General features: G+C 36.3%; 1 protein-coding gene across 28 annotated transcripts in view; it reads right to left on the bottom strand.

The window, feature by feature from the left end:
* Window positions 1-12,293, bottom strand: part of LOC117418161 (RNA binding protein fox-1 homolog 1) — a 790,080-nt gene that overhangs the window by 101,677 nt on the left and 676,110 nt on the right. The window contains exon 1 of one of the 28 annotated variants that reach the window (XM_034030820.3): window positions 5,304-5,433. The exons of the other annotated variants lie outside the window; for them this stretch is intronic. The gene's annotated coding sequence lies outside the window, so the exon portion shown is untranslated. Of the gene's footprint in view, window positions 1-5,303; window positions 5,434-12,293 lie in introns of those variants that run through there. 28 annotated transcript variants of the gene reach the window in all.

Below are 12,293 nucleotides of genomic sequence, written 5' to 3'. Positions count from 1 at the left end.
AATCAACTTTTTTTTTTGTTGGTGCTTGTGAGCACCAATCTAGCCATGGCCTGTCATTTGTGCCGAACTGTGTAGTGGACTAATTTTCCCTGGGGACTGTTTTGAGACCAATAAAATAATTTCACTTGGAACCTGTTGGATTTGAACCCAGGACTCTAGAGGGGAAAGGCAAGTAAATACAACCACTGTGCCACCCAGCACCTATCATTTACAAAGAAAAAAAACAACAACTGAGCATCCAAAACTGTAATGCAATAACACAGTCCTCGAGCAGGAATAAATTACTTGAACATTATTAGAAGCCAACAACAAAACAAACAACTACTACATAGTCCTGTAATAACTCATCCCTAACCTGTGTTTCATTGCTTTGGCAAAGTGAGATGCAAAAACAGCTTCCTGTCAAGAAGTGTTGGAAACAAAATGAGACAAATCTTTTTTGAGAGCTTTACAATTTCAGCCAGCTACATTTTGAGCAAATAAGCCAAAACGGCTTATATTCAAAGCAGATATACTGCTTAGCTCTGCAGTGTCTCGCATTTTGCTGTTCTTTCTGCAACATTTTTCTGCATGTTTCAGCTCCTACTTTAAATGCGTCACAGAGAAAAAATAAAAATAAAAAACAGTCGATTTGACGCGATCGCTCAATCAGTGTCAAAAGGTTATATTCTGATTCACTGATCATTTCTAATGTTCAGAAACAAACAAACAAGCAAACAAACAAACAAAAAAAGAGAAAGGTCTGGCTTTTATGAAAACATGTACATTTATATTCACTTTGAAATACATAATACATGTCTCAAACAGATAGCAAGATTTTTTTCCTTATATCTCCCATTTCAAGTTTTGGATTTACAATTTAGAATAACATGATTTGCATTAATTTCACCCTTTATAAATAATCCATTCAATGTTCCGGACCAATGCCAAGTTGGCATGGCCTTTTTTTCATCCAGTCAAACTGCTGTCTTACCTTGCGTTTTACCCTGGATCGTTTTATCTACCTACAGATAGGAAAACAGACTTCCATGACTGACATTAACATTTTCACCCACACCAACACATTCATTTTAAATTAAGGACGCCAATGCATTTGACCGCTACAAAGGCTGTACTAACCAGACACTCTTGTGGAAAGATGTCTTCATTGACCCCATATTTCTAAAACATATTTCATTTATAATGAACATGCTTCTTTGGCCACTTTGATTTTTTGGGGTGAAATATGAGTATTTCCATTAGACATGATTCCTCTAATGGCCTGCTAGCACAGTAAAGTTAAATATTAATAACACTGAATTATTTCATGTAACTGTTATATTTGAAGAATCAATTGAAATCTTACTCACCGATTGGATCGACGTTAAAAATTAATAAAGGAATTGAAAAAAGAATAATAATGTTACTAGTTTTAATGACCTGTCTTTCTAGTGCTGGAAATTAGATTAGGTTTGCAAGAGGTAAACCCTGTATATCTCCACATAAAGGACCTTAACTGGATTCTGTAATATCTCAACCTGTTTATTGTAACTTTAATTCATGATAACATTATTTGACAGGAATACACACATTCTGAAAGCAGACCTCATACACTAGCACATATCTTTTTTTTATTTTTGGTGCTGTTAGATTTGGCTCATATCTGCTGGAAAACAGAATCCAGTAGCTTATGAGAGCTGCAGCTGTGTGGGGAAAAGCACATCATCAGATAAAATCATGTATTAACTTACAACAGATCCATTTGTATGTAAAATAAAAAGCTCCATTTAAAATTTCTTCAGGTTCTGCCAAAGTCCATTCGCTTAAGTTGCACCCCAAGAAATGAATAAATATCAAATGTGTTCTTCACATATTCCTACTGACTGTACAGTGGCAAGCACCCAACACTCGAAGGTGCCAGGATGAGACTAGAACTGAACATTTCACTTTTGACTATGAAGCATTGTTTTAATATTGTTTTACTAGCCATGTGGGGGCTGTAAGGATTCACCAGTTAATAAAGTCTGTAGAATGAAAAGACTTGGCAGACCTATGTGTATTCGTATGCAAAAGCAAGAAAACATTTTTAGAAGTTAGTCAAAAAGAAAGATTTGGATCCAATTCTGTCACTCGGATGAATTTAAAATGACTGCTAAAAAAAATAACTGATTATTTATGTGGAAATTCCCAAACCAAACCGATGACGAAAAAGAAAAATAAAATGTATAAAATAAAAAGAGCAACCTGATAGAAAGTTGTAGAAAGTGAATTGGAGGGACCGCAAGAGGGGCAGTGCATGAAAAAAGAAACATTGTGATAGTGGGTATGGTGTTATGTGGGGGAAAAAGGGAAAAAAATGGAAATGGCTTTTTTACAGCAAGGAATTGGGTGGTATAATGGGCAAGCTCTACCAGAAACACAAAAAAGATCGCAAAGGATCGGGGGGTAAATGGAGCAGTGTCGCCTGGGTATTATTCATTATAAAGCAGAATGATTGGATGCTTCACGCTGATTGGCTGGTGAGATTTTTTACTGTGCAGTTAAATAGTACAATGCACGACGGAACTTATTTTTAGTGAAGCACAGTTCGATTACTAAATTATCAATACACTACATATTAAACTCGTAATAAATATACACATTGTTGTGAAAGGTCTTTTAAAGTTTTTAAAAATGAGTGACATTCCTTTTGTCACATTTGATCTTTTCAGAGGCATGACAGTAGACAAGTGGCTCTAGAAATACAAGAAGCAAAACCTCTGTTAATATATATATTTTTTTAAAAGCAAGAGACTCAAAGATCTAACAAGTCAGCAACTTAATGAAATCGAAGAAAACAAAAATACTTAGGCAGCTGGTGTTTTTATTGATGAAGCATAAATAAATGGCTCAGTGTGTCATTTGGCTGGTCAAGTGTGCTCAATTTCTAGCTTTGTTATGGTATCGTTAGACTCTGTAAACAGTGCTGACATAAACCGCAAAGATAACCTGTTTATGACCAAGCATTTGAAAATGTAAATAATGTATTTTTGTATTAGCTTCTCCAGGTCAGCGGTAGTAATGCGTGGATAGTGGCATTTTTAAATGCTTGGTCACTAACAAGGCTAACATTGCGGGTTATGCCAGCTCTGTTTATGGAGCGATTGAGACCAGAACGAAGGCTTCATTCATTTTAATTAACTACAATTAATGAAAACTTTGAAAACCTCCAGTTTAATTTTTACAACAAACAGAAACTTGTTTGAGGGACTATTTTTTCTCCAAAGCGGTATAACACTGTGACAGATCACCATGCCTCCAACCCAACCACAGCCGTATGTTAATGCAACACAACACACACCCTGTCGTGTTATCCCTTATTTATTTGATTTCTTCTTATGATTATTCAAATTCTTTGTCTTATTATATATTTAAGGTAAGGCAATTTTTTTTTTCTGTTAAGTGCTCCCGGCTATATTTTATCCCCCCCCCAAAAAATCTAATCAATTTTTGTAATCTGTTGTCATATAAATACATTTCTGTTAGTTTAGCGAAACTGCTTCAACATTTACAAAACAATGGTAAATAATAAGTTGACTTTTGTCACTTTGGTCAGTTCATCTTGTTGAAGGAAACATAGCTTCAGAGAGCAGAGAATGCGTTAAACTTTGCCAGACCTGAATGCGCGTCACTTAATCCAACCTTCCAAACCCCACCCGATAGGATAATAATTCAAAGAGGTATGTCTTCTAGGCACATAGCATTAACCAATTATATACATTTTGAGAGAAAAGTATGTGTTGTTGTTTTCGAAATACCGGCCCAAAAATGTTAACTTTTTTTTTTTTATGTTCCAATTGTCAGAATAATGTGAAAATAGGGATTCAGAAAGATTAAAGGGTATTAAGTTTATTTTAAAGTAGTTTATATATGTAATATAATGAAGTAGGTGTGGTTTTGTCAAGAATAGGTAAATTGCAACCGAAACTCAGGCTGCCACCAACATGGACTTCAGCTAAGTCTGGAAATCAATGGCCTCTTAAACAAACTGTTATATAATAAAATCCACCAAGAAAAATGTGATTATTTTGTGCCGAATGTAATCTAGATGAATTGCACAATCCAAAGAATGATATTTTGTGAGATTTATTTGAGAAATTACCATTACAATTAATACAGGTTTCATTGTCGCTTGCGATATGTAGAGCTCTGTAAACATAAAACATGCTTAAATATTGTAAAAACAGATGTGTAGTGCACAAAAAGTTGTATCGAAAATATATTTATTTTGCAATTGATGATTATTGGGATAACCTTACATCGAATCTAAAACTGCTGAATTGACGATAGGCACACGCTGTCCTTCTCATAGGGGATGAAGCTGATCGCCCACCCTATTCCTGTGGAGAACTCTGGTTGTGTACCGCAATCACATTCATTTGTGCACTGAAATAATTCCTTGTGACACATTTAAATTCAATCTTGGTACATTTTTGAGAACAAAAATAACAGGAATAAAAAGTTATCTAGTAGTATTTTTATTTTAAAATAAGAAAGGTATAATACAGTCCAGCTTTACTGTACATAAACCCTATGGTGCTACACATTAAAATAAAAGACAGAAGCAACGAGAAGCAACCTTTCCCAATTAACCCCCTCCCTTCCCCTTCCCTTCTCCTTCCCTTCCCCTTCCCTTCCCTCCCCCCCCCCCCCCCCCCTTCAAAGGCACTTCCTTCCAACTAAATGGACACGTGACCTGGTCAACGAATCAGAATCCAGAGACACTAGAAGGAAACTTGAGGAAGTTGACAACATAATTTGAAAAAACTAGCAGAGACCAATGTACACACAGTCGCTAAGCAACAAAGCAAGACTTTTTTTTTCTTTTTTAATGGCGCCAATGTAAATATTATTATAATTAATACAGTAAGAGAGAATCAACACTATTCAAACATAATGAGGTATTGGCTTGAAAGAGATGGAGAAACAAAAAAATCACAGCTTGTGCAATTACCTATCATTAACTCCCATTTTCTAGCAATTTACACCCTCACCACGTAATCAAGGGCTTTAACAGGCCAATTTCAATTAGCTTGAATAAAAGAAACCAAGCGTTTAACTGCAAAGCAACACTATCTCCAGTTCGAAAGGATGGGCACACACTAAATCACATTCACACTTAACCATACAACATACCTGCTTTCTAGGTCAACTTGAGAAACAGTTTTAAGCACCTTTTCGACAGAACATTACATTACAGTTGTTTGTTTGTTTTTTAGTTGTTTTTTTTACACTTTGCTTCGAGTTGCATGGTCGAATTTTTATTGTAATATATACCGACTCACCCCAGTGTGAAGCAAGCTCTTGTAAGGATGGGTAGTCACCAGACAATGTCAGCAGTGGCAAGAGGATAGCTCCATGTAACAACAAACAAAAAACCAAAAAACTCAAAAGCTAAGCATCAGGGGTATGCGCAGAGAGAGAGAGAGAGAGAGAGAGAGAGAGAGAGAGAGAGAGAGAGAGAGAGAGAGAGAGAGAGAGAGAGAGAGAGAGGAGAGAGGGATGGGAAATTAATAATCCAGCAGGCAGGTTCTCTCAGTTATTAATCATGCTGCCTCTCAGAAGCTGTGGAGGAGCTGAGATTTGCACATGGGAGGGGCGGGAAGCACACACTATTGGTCGGCCCTTCTCATTTCTATACATTTACAGCCAATCCCTTTTTTCCTCGAGGTACAAATCTAGCTGCTGAGCAGTTTAAGGATAGGAGGAGAGAGAGAGAGAGAGAGAGAGAGAGAGAGAGAGAGAGAGAGAGAGAGAGAGAGAGAGAATGCAAGATGAAGAATTACACTTGCAGGCTCATCAGTGCTCAGTCCGGTTAATGTACTATAAACTTTATTTGAGCCGACTTCTCATTTGATCCCCCTCGCGATGGGGTCAGTGAACGGCGAGCAATTCCACCCCAAATCACACCATAATCGAATTGCTGCCTATTTCCCGAACCTATAATGAAAAAGGCAACTGAAATAATGCAGGTGATGTGGGCCGGCTCCCCTCGGTGTTGTACATTATTACTGCCAATTCCTCGCCTCCGTTTCCCCTGTACTCTAACAATGAATATATTTCACAGCTCACTTGCTTTACTGTGTGGGTGGTACGGCATAGACACCTACATGATATGAAAGACAATCTAAAACAATAAGATTGCCACCCCATTTTTTTTTCCGGCATTTTACAGAAAACTGGTGGAAAAGACTGTCAAGCCGGTTTAGTAAAATGAAAGGAACAAAGGCACCCCAAAGAAGTAATTAACTGTTATACAGTACTTAAACACTTACATGCCTCTTGCTTAAACACTTTTGTCCTGCCCAGGCATTCTTGAGAAGGGTGTATGTTACCCCTAACTCTTTTCAACATCATGTGTTTATGTAACTCTTCTATATCATATTGTTAGTATTATAAATGTGTTTGAAGTATTCTGACTACAACCCCACTTTTAGGTTCTGACACTGTAGAGGAGAGAGCAGTCGTTTGCAGAACCGAATATTTCAAAAAAGCTGCTTCTGTGTTACTTTACAAGACTATTATAGTACACGCACTGAGGTTAATAAAGAAAGCCTATACTGTGAAATGCCTCCATATTACAGTTCAAATCCTTTTTTGCATCTCGATAGGAAGAATGGGGTGCTGCTACGTACGTCTGCATTTACAGAAAAAGGGTTACACAGTTACAGTTATGCTAGACAGTTTTTTAAACACATTACAGATAACAGGCAGATACATTAAATACATTCACTACATCCCTACTCACGTCAGGATACAAAAAAATTCAATCATGTGCTGTTTTTTTTTTTTTAATGATTTGAATGTCTGTCAATTTAAATATTAATCAGATTTTTTTTCCCCAGTGCTTTATGTTGGGGTAAACTGTTCTTGATGTCAGCTAGGCTTTCTATTTCAGAACAGGTGTCCTATACCCTTTGCTGCTGTTGCATTTGATAGTTATTTGACTTTAAATGATTTCAAAACCTTAATGCTTTTAAGAAATCCATGGTACTACCATTGCTCTGCCACCCACCCACTGAAACATCAAGCTCCTTTTCCTGAAGATTGCTAAAGAGAGAGGCAGTGTTATTAATATTATTAAGAAAATGGCTCCATATTTTCAATCTGCACTTAAGCTGATTAAGGTAGCAGATTACCAGGAAAGACTGGTATAGCACATTATAACACTTTAATTATAATTGAAATTAGACCGCCAGCATCCAGTAAATCATGCCCTGGTATTAATGAATATGTGCAATAAAGCATCCAGATTCATTTCTAAACAGCAGATTAAGTTACAAAGGGATATTTCAGAGAGAAAGGCTTATCAATTTAGGATCTTGCAAAGCTTTGTATGTCATTTATTTTTTCAATTCAATTTCAAAATACACATATTTGCATTTGAAGTACCACTGCAAACCAAATGTCATGATAGCAATTTGATTTCTAATCATTGCAACATGACTTACTAGTAACCAACCAATATTTAAATAATATTATGCGACTGAGGGAAGGAAGGAGGCTTTTCAAATATCTGTGTATATTATATTGTATTCTTGGGAATTAACATTTGCAAGTCTCTGAATACTATATTAGGTTTCAGTAGAAATGCAAATTTTAAAGCACAACTGTGTACTAAGCAAAAGTCCAATTTTGTAATTCCATCCTTTTTGACACAGGCATTTTACACTGCATTTTTTTTTTACATAACTGAAGCTTAATATTGCAGTACAAGGCAAGGCTTTATAACACATTTCAGATCAATTTAAAGCAAGCTGCAATTCCAATTGTTTTTTCCTCCTTTTTTTGTATTTTAATAGTTACTGCAGGCAACGTCTGCACAGAACTTAGGAGAAACAAAAATCAATATAAAATGAATTTTTCTGTTCGAGGTGTAATGGAAGTCATACATTTTTTATACAACTTCTGTCGCACGCCAATTACTGCTATTTATCAAAAGAGAAGATGGCGCTTAATCTTGGCAACATCAAAAAAATAATTTTAGTAAGTCTGTGAAAAAAAAACAAAAAAAACACAACCAATCAACCAAACACGCTGAGCATAGGAAAGATACAAATAATAAATAATTCAATATTCCTGGGGGAAACTTTCGCAGAAAAAGGCCTTGGCTGATTCAAACATCAGACATAAATCTGACAAGAGATATATCGACAATTCTGTCATTATTCCATCCTTTGCGTTCACAAAGACTGGTCCTGTCCACTTGGTTTTTAGTTGCAGTAACCAGAAACCCACAACTCCTATTGTCTTATTAGAGTGAAGGTCTTCATTAAACACCAGGCTTTATCTTGCTAAATTATTGATTGATTTATCTATTAGCCACATGTTGTTTTCCCCTTCTGCCCTACCGCTTTATGTTAAGCAAATAGAATGGTTTACTGTACTTTTAAAAATTGCATTAATACTATATAAAGATAATACTATTATACAATAAGACTCGGTAGCTATTGTTTTGATAGAACCAAAGTGATGCATCTCTGTTTCAGCATTAGAAACATTACTTTTTTTTTATTTGCTAATTATGAGAGATATATATTTATAGTAAAAAATCTGTAATTAATTTCTAACATTCTTCAATGCCTAACAGAAACACAGAACAAAAACAAAACAAAACACTCACTAATTGTAATATGAATTACTAACTGATTAGATGACGACATTGTATACAAAGGTGCTGCTTTTTAAACAAAGTCACTTGATCCTAACCCACTACACAGCTGTGTGCGGGGCTTTTTCCATCGCTGGTGAGGAGTTCATTATAGCTGCTTAGAAGAATTAACATTCTCGCAAAGACATCAGAGGGAAACACACACAGCAGGAGGGTCAGAGGAGCAAGTCAATTATCTGGCAAGATAAAAGAAGTGTCATGTATATGAGTGAAGGTGTAAGGGAAGAGGGCAGTCCTGCCTTGTTATTGTCACTTACTTAGGCATCACAGTCAGGTATGCACACACAGCAACATTTGCCTTTGTAATCAAATGTATTATTCAAAAAGCAAACACAAAAAAATAGACAAAACTAAAGGCAAGTGTGCATGGTGCTTACAACAAAGCAGTGTTTAATTAATTTAGGGGGATGGAAAACAAAAAATCTTAACAAAACAAGGCTATCACCTTTTGCCTGGAAATGAAATCTACTCTGAATGCAAACACAGGCTGCTTTCCTGATATGACTGCTAATCTGAGCCGGGAGCTGCTGCCACAAAAGATGAGCGGAATAAAAGGCAATTCTCTAAGTTCTAACACCTCTTTAGGTTATTTTATTATGACTGTATTGGGTTAGGGAGAGTTGGGAATCAGAGTCTGGCATCCGATTTCAGGCAAAGAGACGAAGCACAGCCCCACTACAAGGAACTCATTGGCTTGGATTCAACAACAACAATCCTGGAACATGAGGGAAACTGGTCCATATACCTCCTTAAATAGTGATCAGATATGATATAATATGATATGATAAAATGACATACTGTATCTAAAATGTAAACCAGACTAATGAAATTACTATAACCTCAACTTTCACACAATACCACGGAACTCCAATTAACCAAGCACTTTAAATCCATTAAAATATTTGGCTTGTTTTGGTTTCTGTATTTTTGTGCACAAAACCATGTATTTTTTTTTTAAGCTGTGGTGCTGAAAAATAGAGGAAAAGAAGGGGAAATAAGAAAAAAAATAAGAAAAATACACTGGCAATATCTGGCAATAAATTCAATAATATAATTAGGATAAGATCAGCTGGGTTGTGCATCGATAGAAAATCAATTATGTTGTCAGAAGTAAGATGTATTACTCACAATTTTCCATTTCGTGGTTGAAATGAAACTGATACAGCATTTTGTGGTCAGTGGGTTTACTTAAGTTTATGATCTGATTCTGCAAAGCCTTTTAGCTAGTTCTGCATCACAGCATTAATATATGTGACAACAGTATCATGCTGTAATAAAGAGAAGAAATACCCCCCTCCCCTCCCCACTGCAGCACACACATTTCCCCTGCCTTTTTATTTTATGGTGGAAAACAGTGCACTGAGAGAGCACAAATAATGGATTTTCTTCTTCTTCTTCTCTCTTTTAAATAGTATAAACGGTATATACAATCACTAGGCCAGTAGCTCACCATACAATATTATTATGTAATACATATTAACGTATCAGGAACTGACTTCGCTTCCATTGTTTTTGCTTGTTCATTTCTTTATGAATTTTGACTGCAGAGGAACTTTTTTTAGTTTAATTTGATGATCAGGGCATTCGGAAACAAAACTGGTGCCAACAGATAACTAAGAAATAACTCATCTCTATACAGATGAAACCACAAGCATGGTTATATATAAAAGTTATTCAGGCGCAGTTCTAGATGTAGTCATTTTTGAACATATGGTACATGGATATGGAATATCATGCAAATATGCATGGTATTCTACTGATTAAAACAAAGGCTATACTGTAATAGTCTGTTTTGTTTGTAAATATACAGTATAAAAATGTAGTTAGGAATATGTAGGTAAGGAGAGATGGTTGCACCATAAAGGATTTTCACTGAATTAGTATCTTTGCTTTCATTTCTATTTTACAAATACAAGAGTAATTATAGTTTGAAATTGCTTGGTCCATTTTGTTTATTTTTCCCCCCCCCCAAAAGTGACCTTCACAGGCAATCTCAGACGGGTGTACTGTTGGCTTAGCCCCTTCCCGATCCTGTTAACCACAGAACATCACATTGACCTTTTACAACCAGTCATGCCAAGGGCAAACCACTCACCCATAGCACTAGCTGCCTCCCCTAGTCTCTCGATCATTCAGCAAACACAAGATGTGTCCGTGTCCAAAGAAATCCCTATATGGCCAAAACAGGTATATTCCATGTCTCCCGGGGAGACAGTTGTGTTAACTACCCCCAGCCAGGTTTTTTGAGGATGAAAGTGGAGATCTAATAGTATTAACAGATTGTTCGCCACAACACAACGCAATATACTAGAGGCATGCTGGAAAAGGTCTTCAATGCAAGTGGTAGGATTTGTCCCAGTTGGAGCTATAATTGGTTTTATGCTGCACTCCAGATATGTTAGACAATTATGATTTGAGCACTCCATAGTGGAGAGCAATATGTCATGCAATCAGATCCCCAACTCTGCTCTGATCATATTGACAACCTCAATGAAGGCAACACATCTATACAATTTAATTAACCTGGCATGTCATCCTTTTCAAATACATTAATGCATCTTTTTTTATTTTATTTTTTACAGTAGCTAGTGCTAGAATATATGAACTTAAATAATGTAGTTACAAGTATATTGAGGTTATTATTAGTAGTACTGTAGTAGTATTTTTAGTAGTCAGTGTAATAATAATAATAATAATAATAATAATAATAATAATAATAATAATAATAATATAAAATGACTATTTATTAAAGAAATGGTAAACATATGTCATGGTTTACCAGCGTTTTATTTGCTCAAAGTGACCCTAATAACAATGTTGGTTAGCTGGTCGGTTGGGCAAATTTTTATTGACCTTAAGACAGGCAAACAATTTGGTGCTGTTTTGTTGTCGGGAGACTAAATCAATTTCATTGTAGTAGCACTCACTTAGTGATACACTCTCGAGGCCACCACTAATGGACATCTCCCAAAAATGACATCCATGTTTCAAAAGGTTACAATATAACATTAAGACAGTAAAGGGTATTTGTTCAAATTGCTATTTCGTTCTTACCTGTGGTGTCACAATAGTCTTCCTTAAATCACACCACCACCAGCCCTGTCCTACCACTTGACCTCCTCTATGAGATAACAAAGGGCATGGAGGCTGCAATAAAAGGTCTACATTCCAATCAAATTAGTCTGACACAGATCAATACAATCTCAGACCTGTCTGCACGCTTGCAGCAAGCTCTACCAGGGCATAAAGTAATCTGTGAGCAAGGAGTAATATCTGTTTCTTTGGCACAGAGATTTTCTTTTAGTGAGTCTGTCACTTCCCATTTCAGTTAACACACTGTTGAGTGGGGCTCATCACTGGACAAATATTATAGCCCTGCTGAATACAAAGCGAGAGAGAGAGAGAGAGAGAGAGAGAGAGAGAGAGAGAGAGAGAGAGAGAGAGAGAGAGAGAGAGAGAGAGAGAGAGAGAGAGAGAGAGAGAGAGAGAGAGAGAGAGAGAGAGAGAGGAGAGAGAGGAGAGAGCACCACAATAAAGCTGACGAGACGATTTAACCACAGTCCGGACAAACGGTTTATCTGAATAAACAAAAAGGATGAGGATG

This window comes from Acipenser ruthenus, chromosome 13 (genome assembly GCF_902713425.1).
Source record: "Acipenser ruthenus chromosome 13, fAciRut3.2 maternal haplotype, whole genome shotgun sequence".
NCBI lineage: Eukaryota > Metazoa > Chordata > Actinopteri > Acipenseriformes > Acipenseridae > Acipenser > Acipenser ruthenus.
Note: the sequence above shows the minus strand (reverse complement) of the source record. Positions and strands in the feature narration are given on the sequence as shown.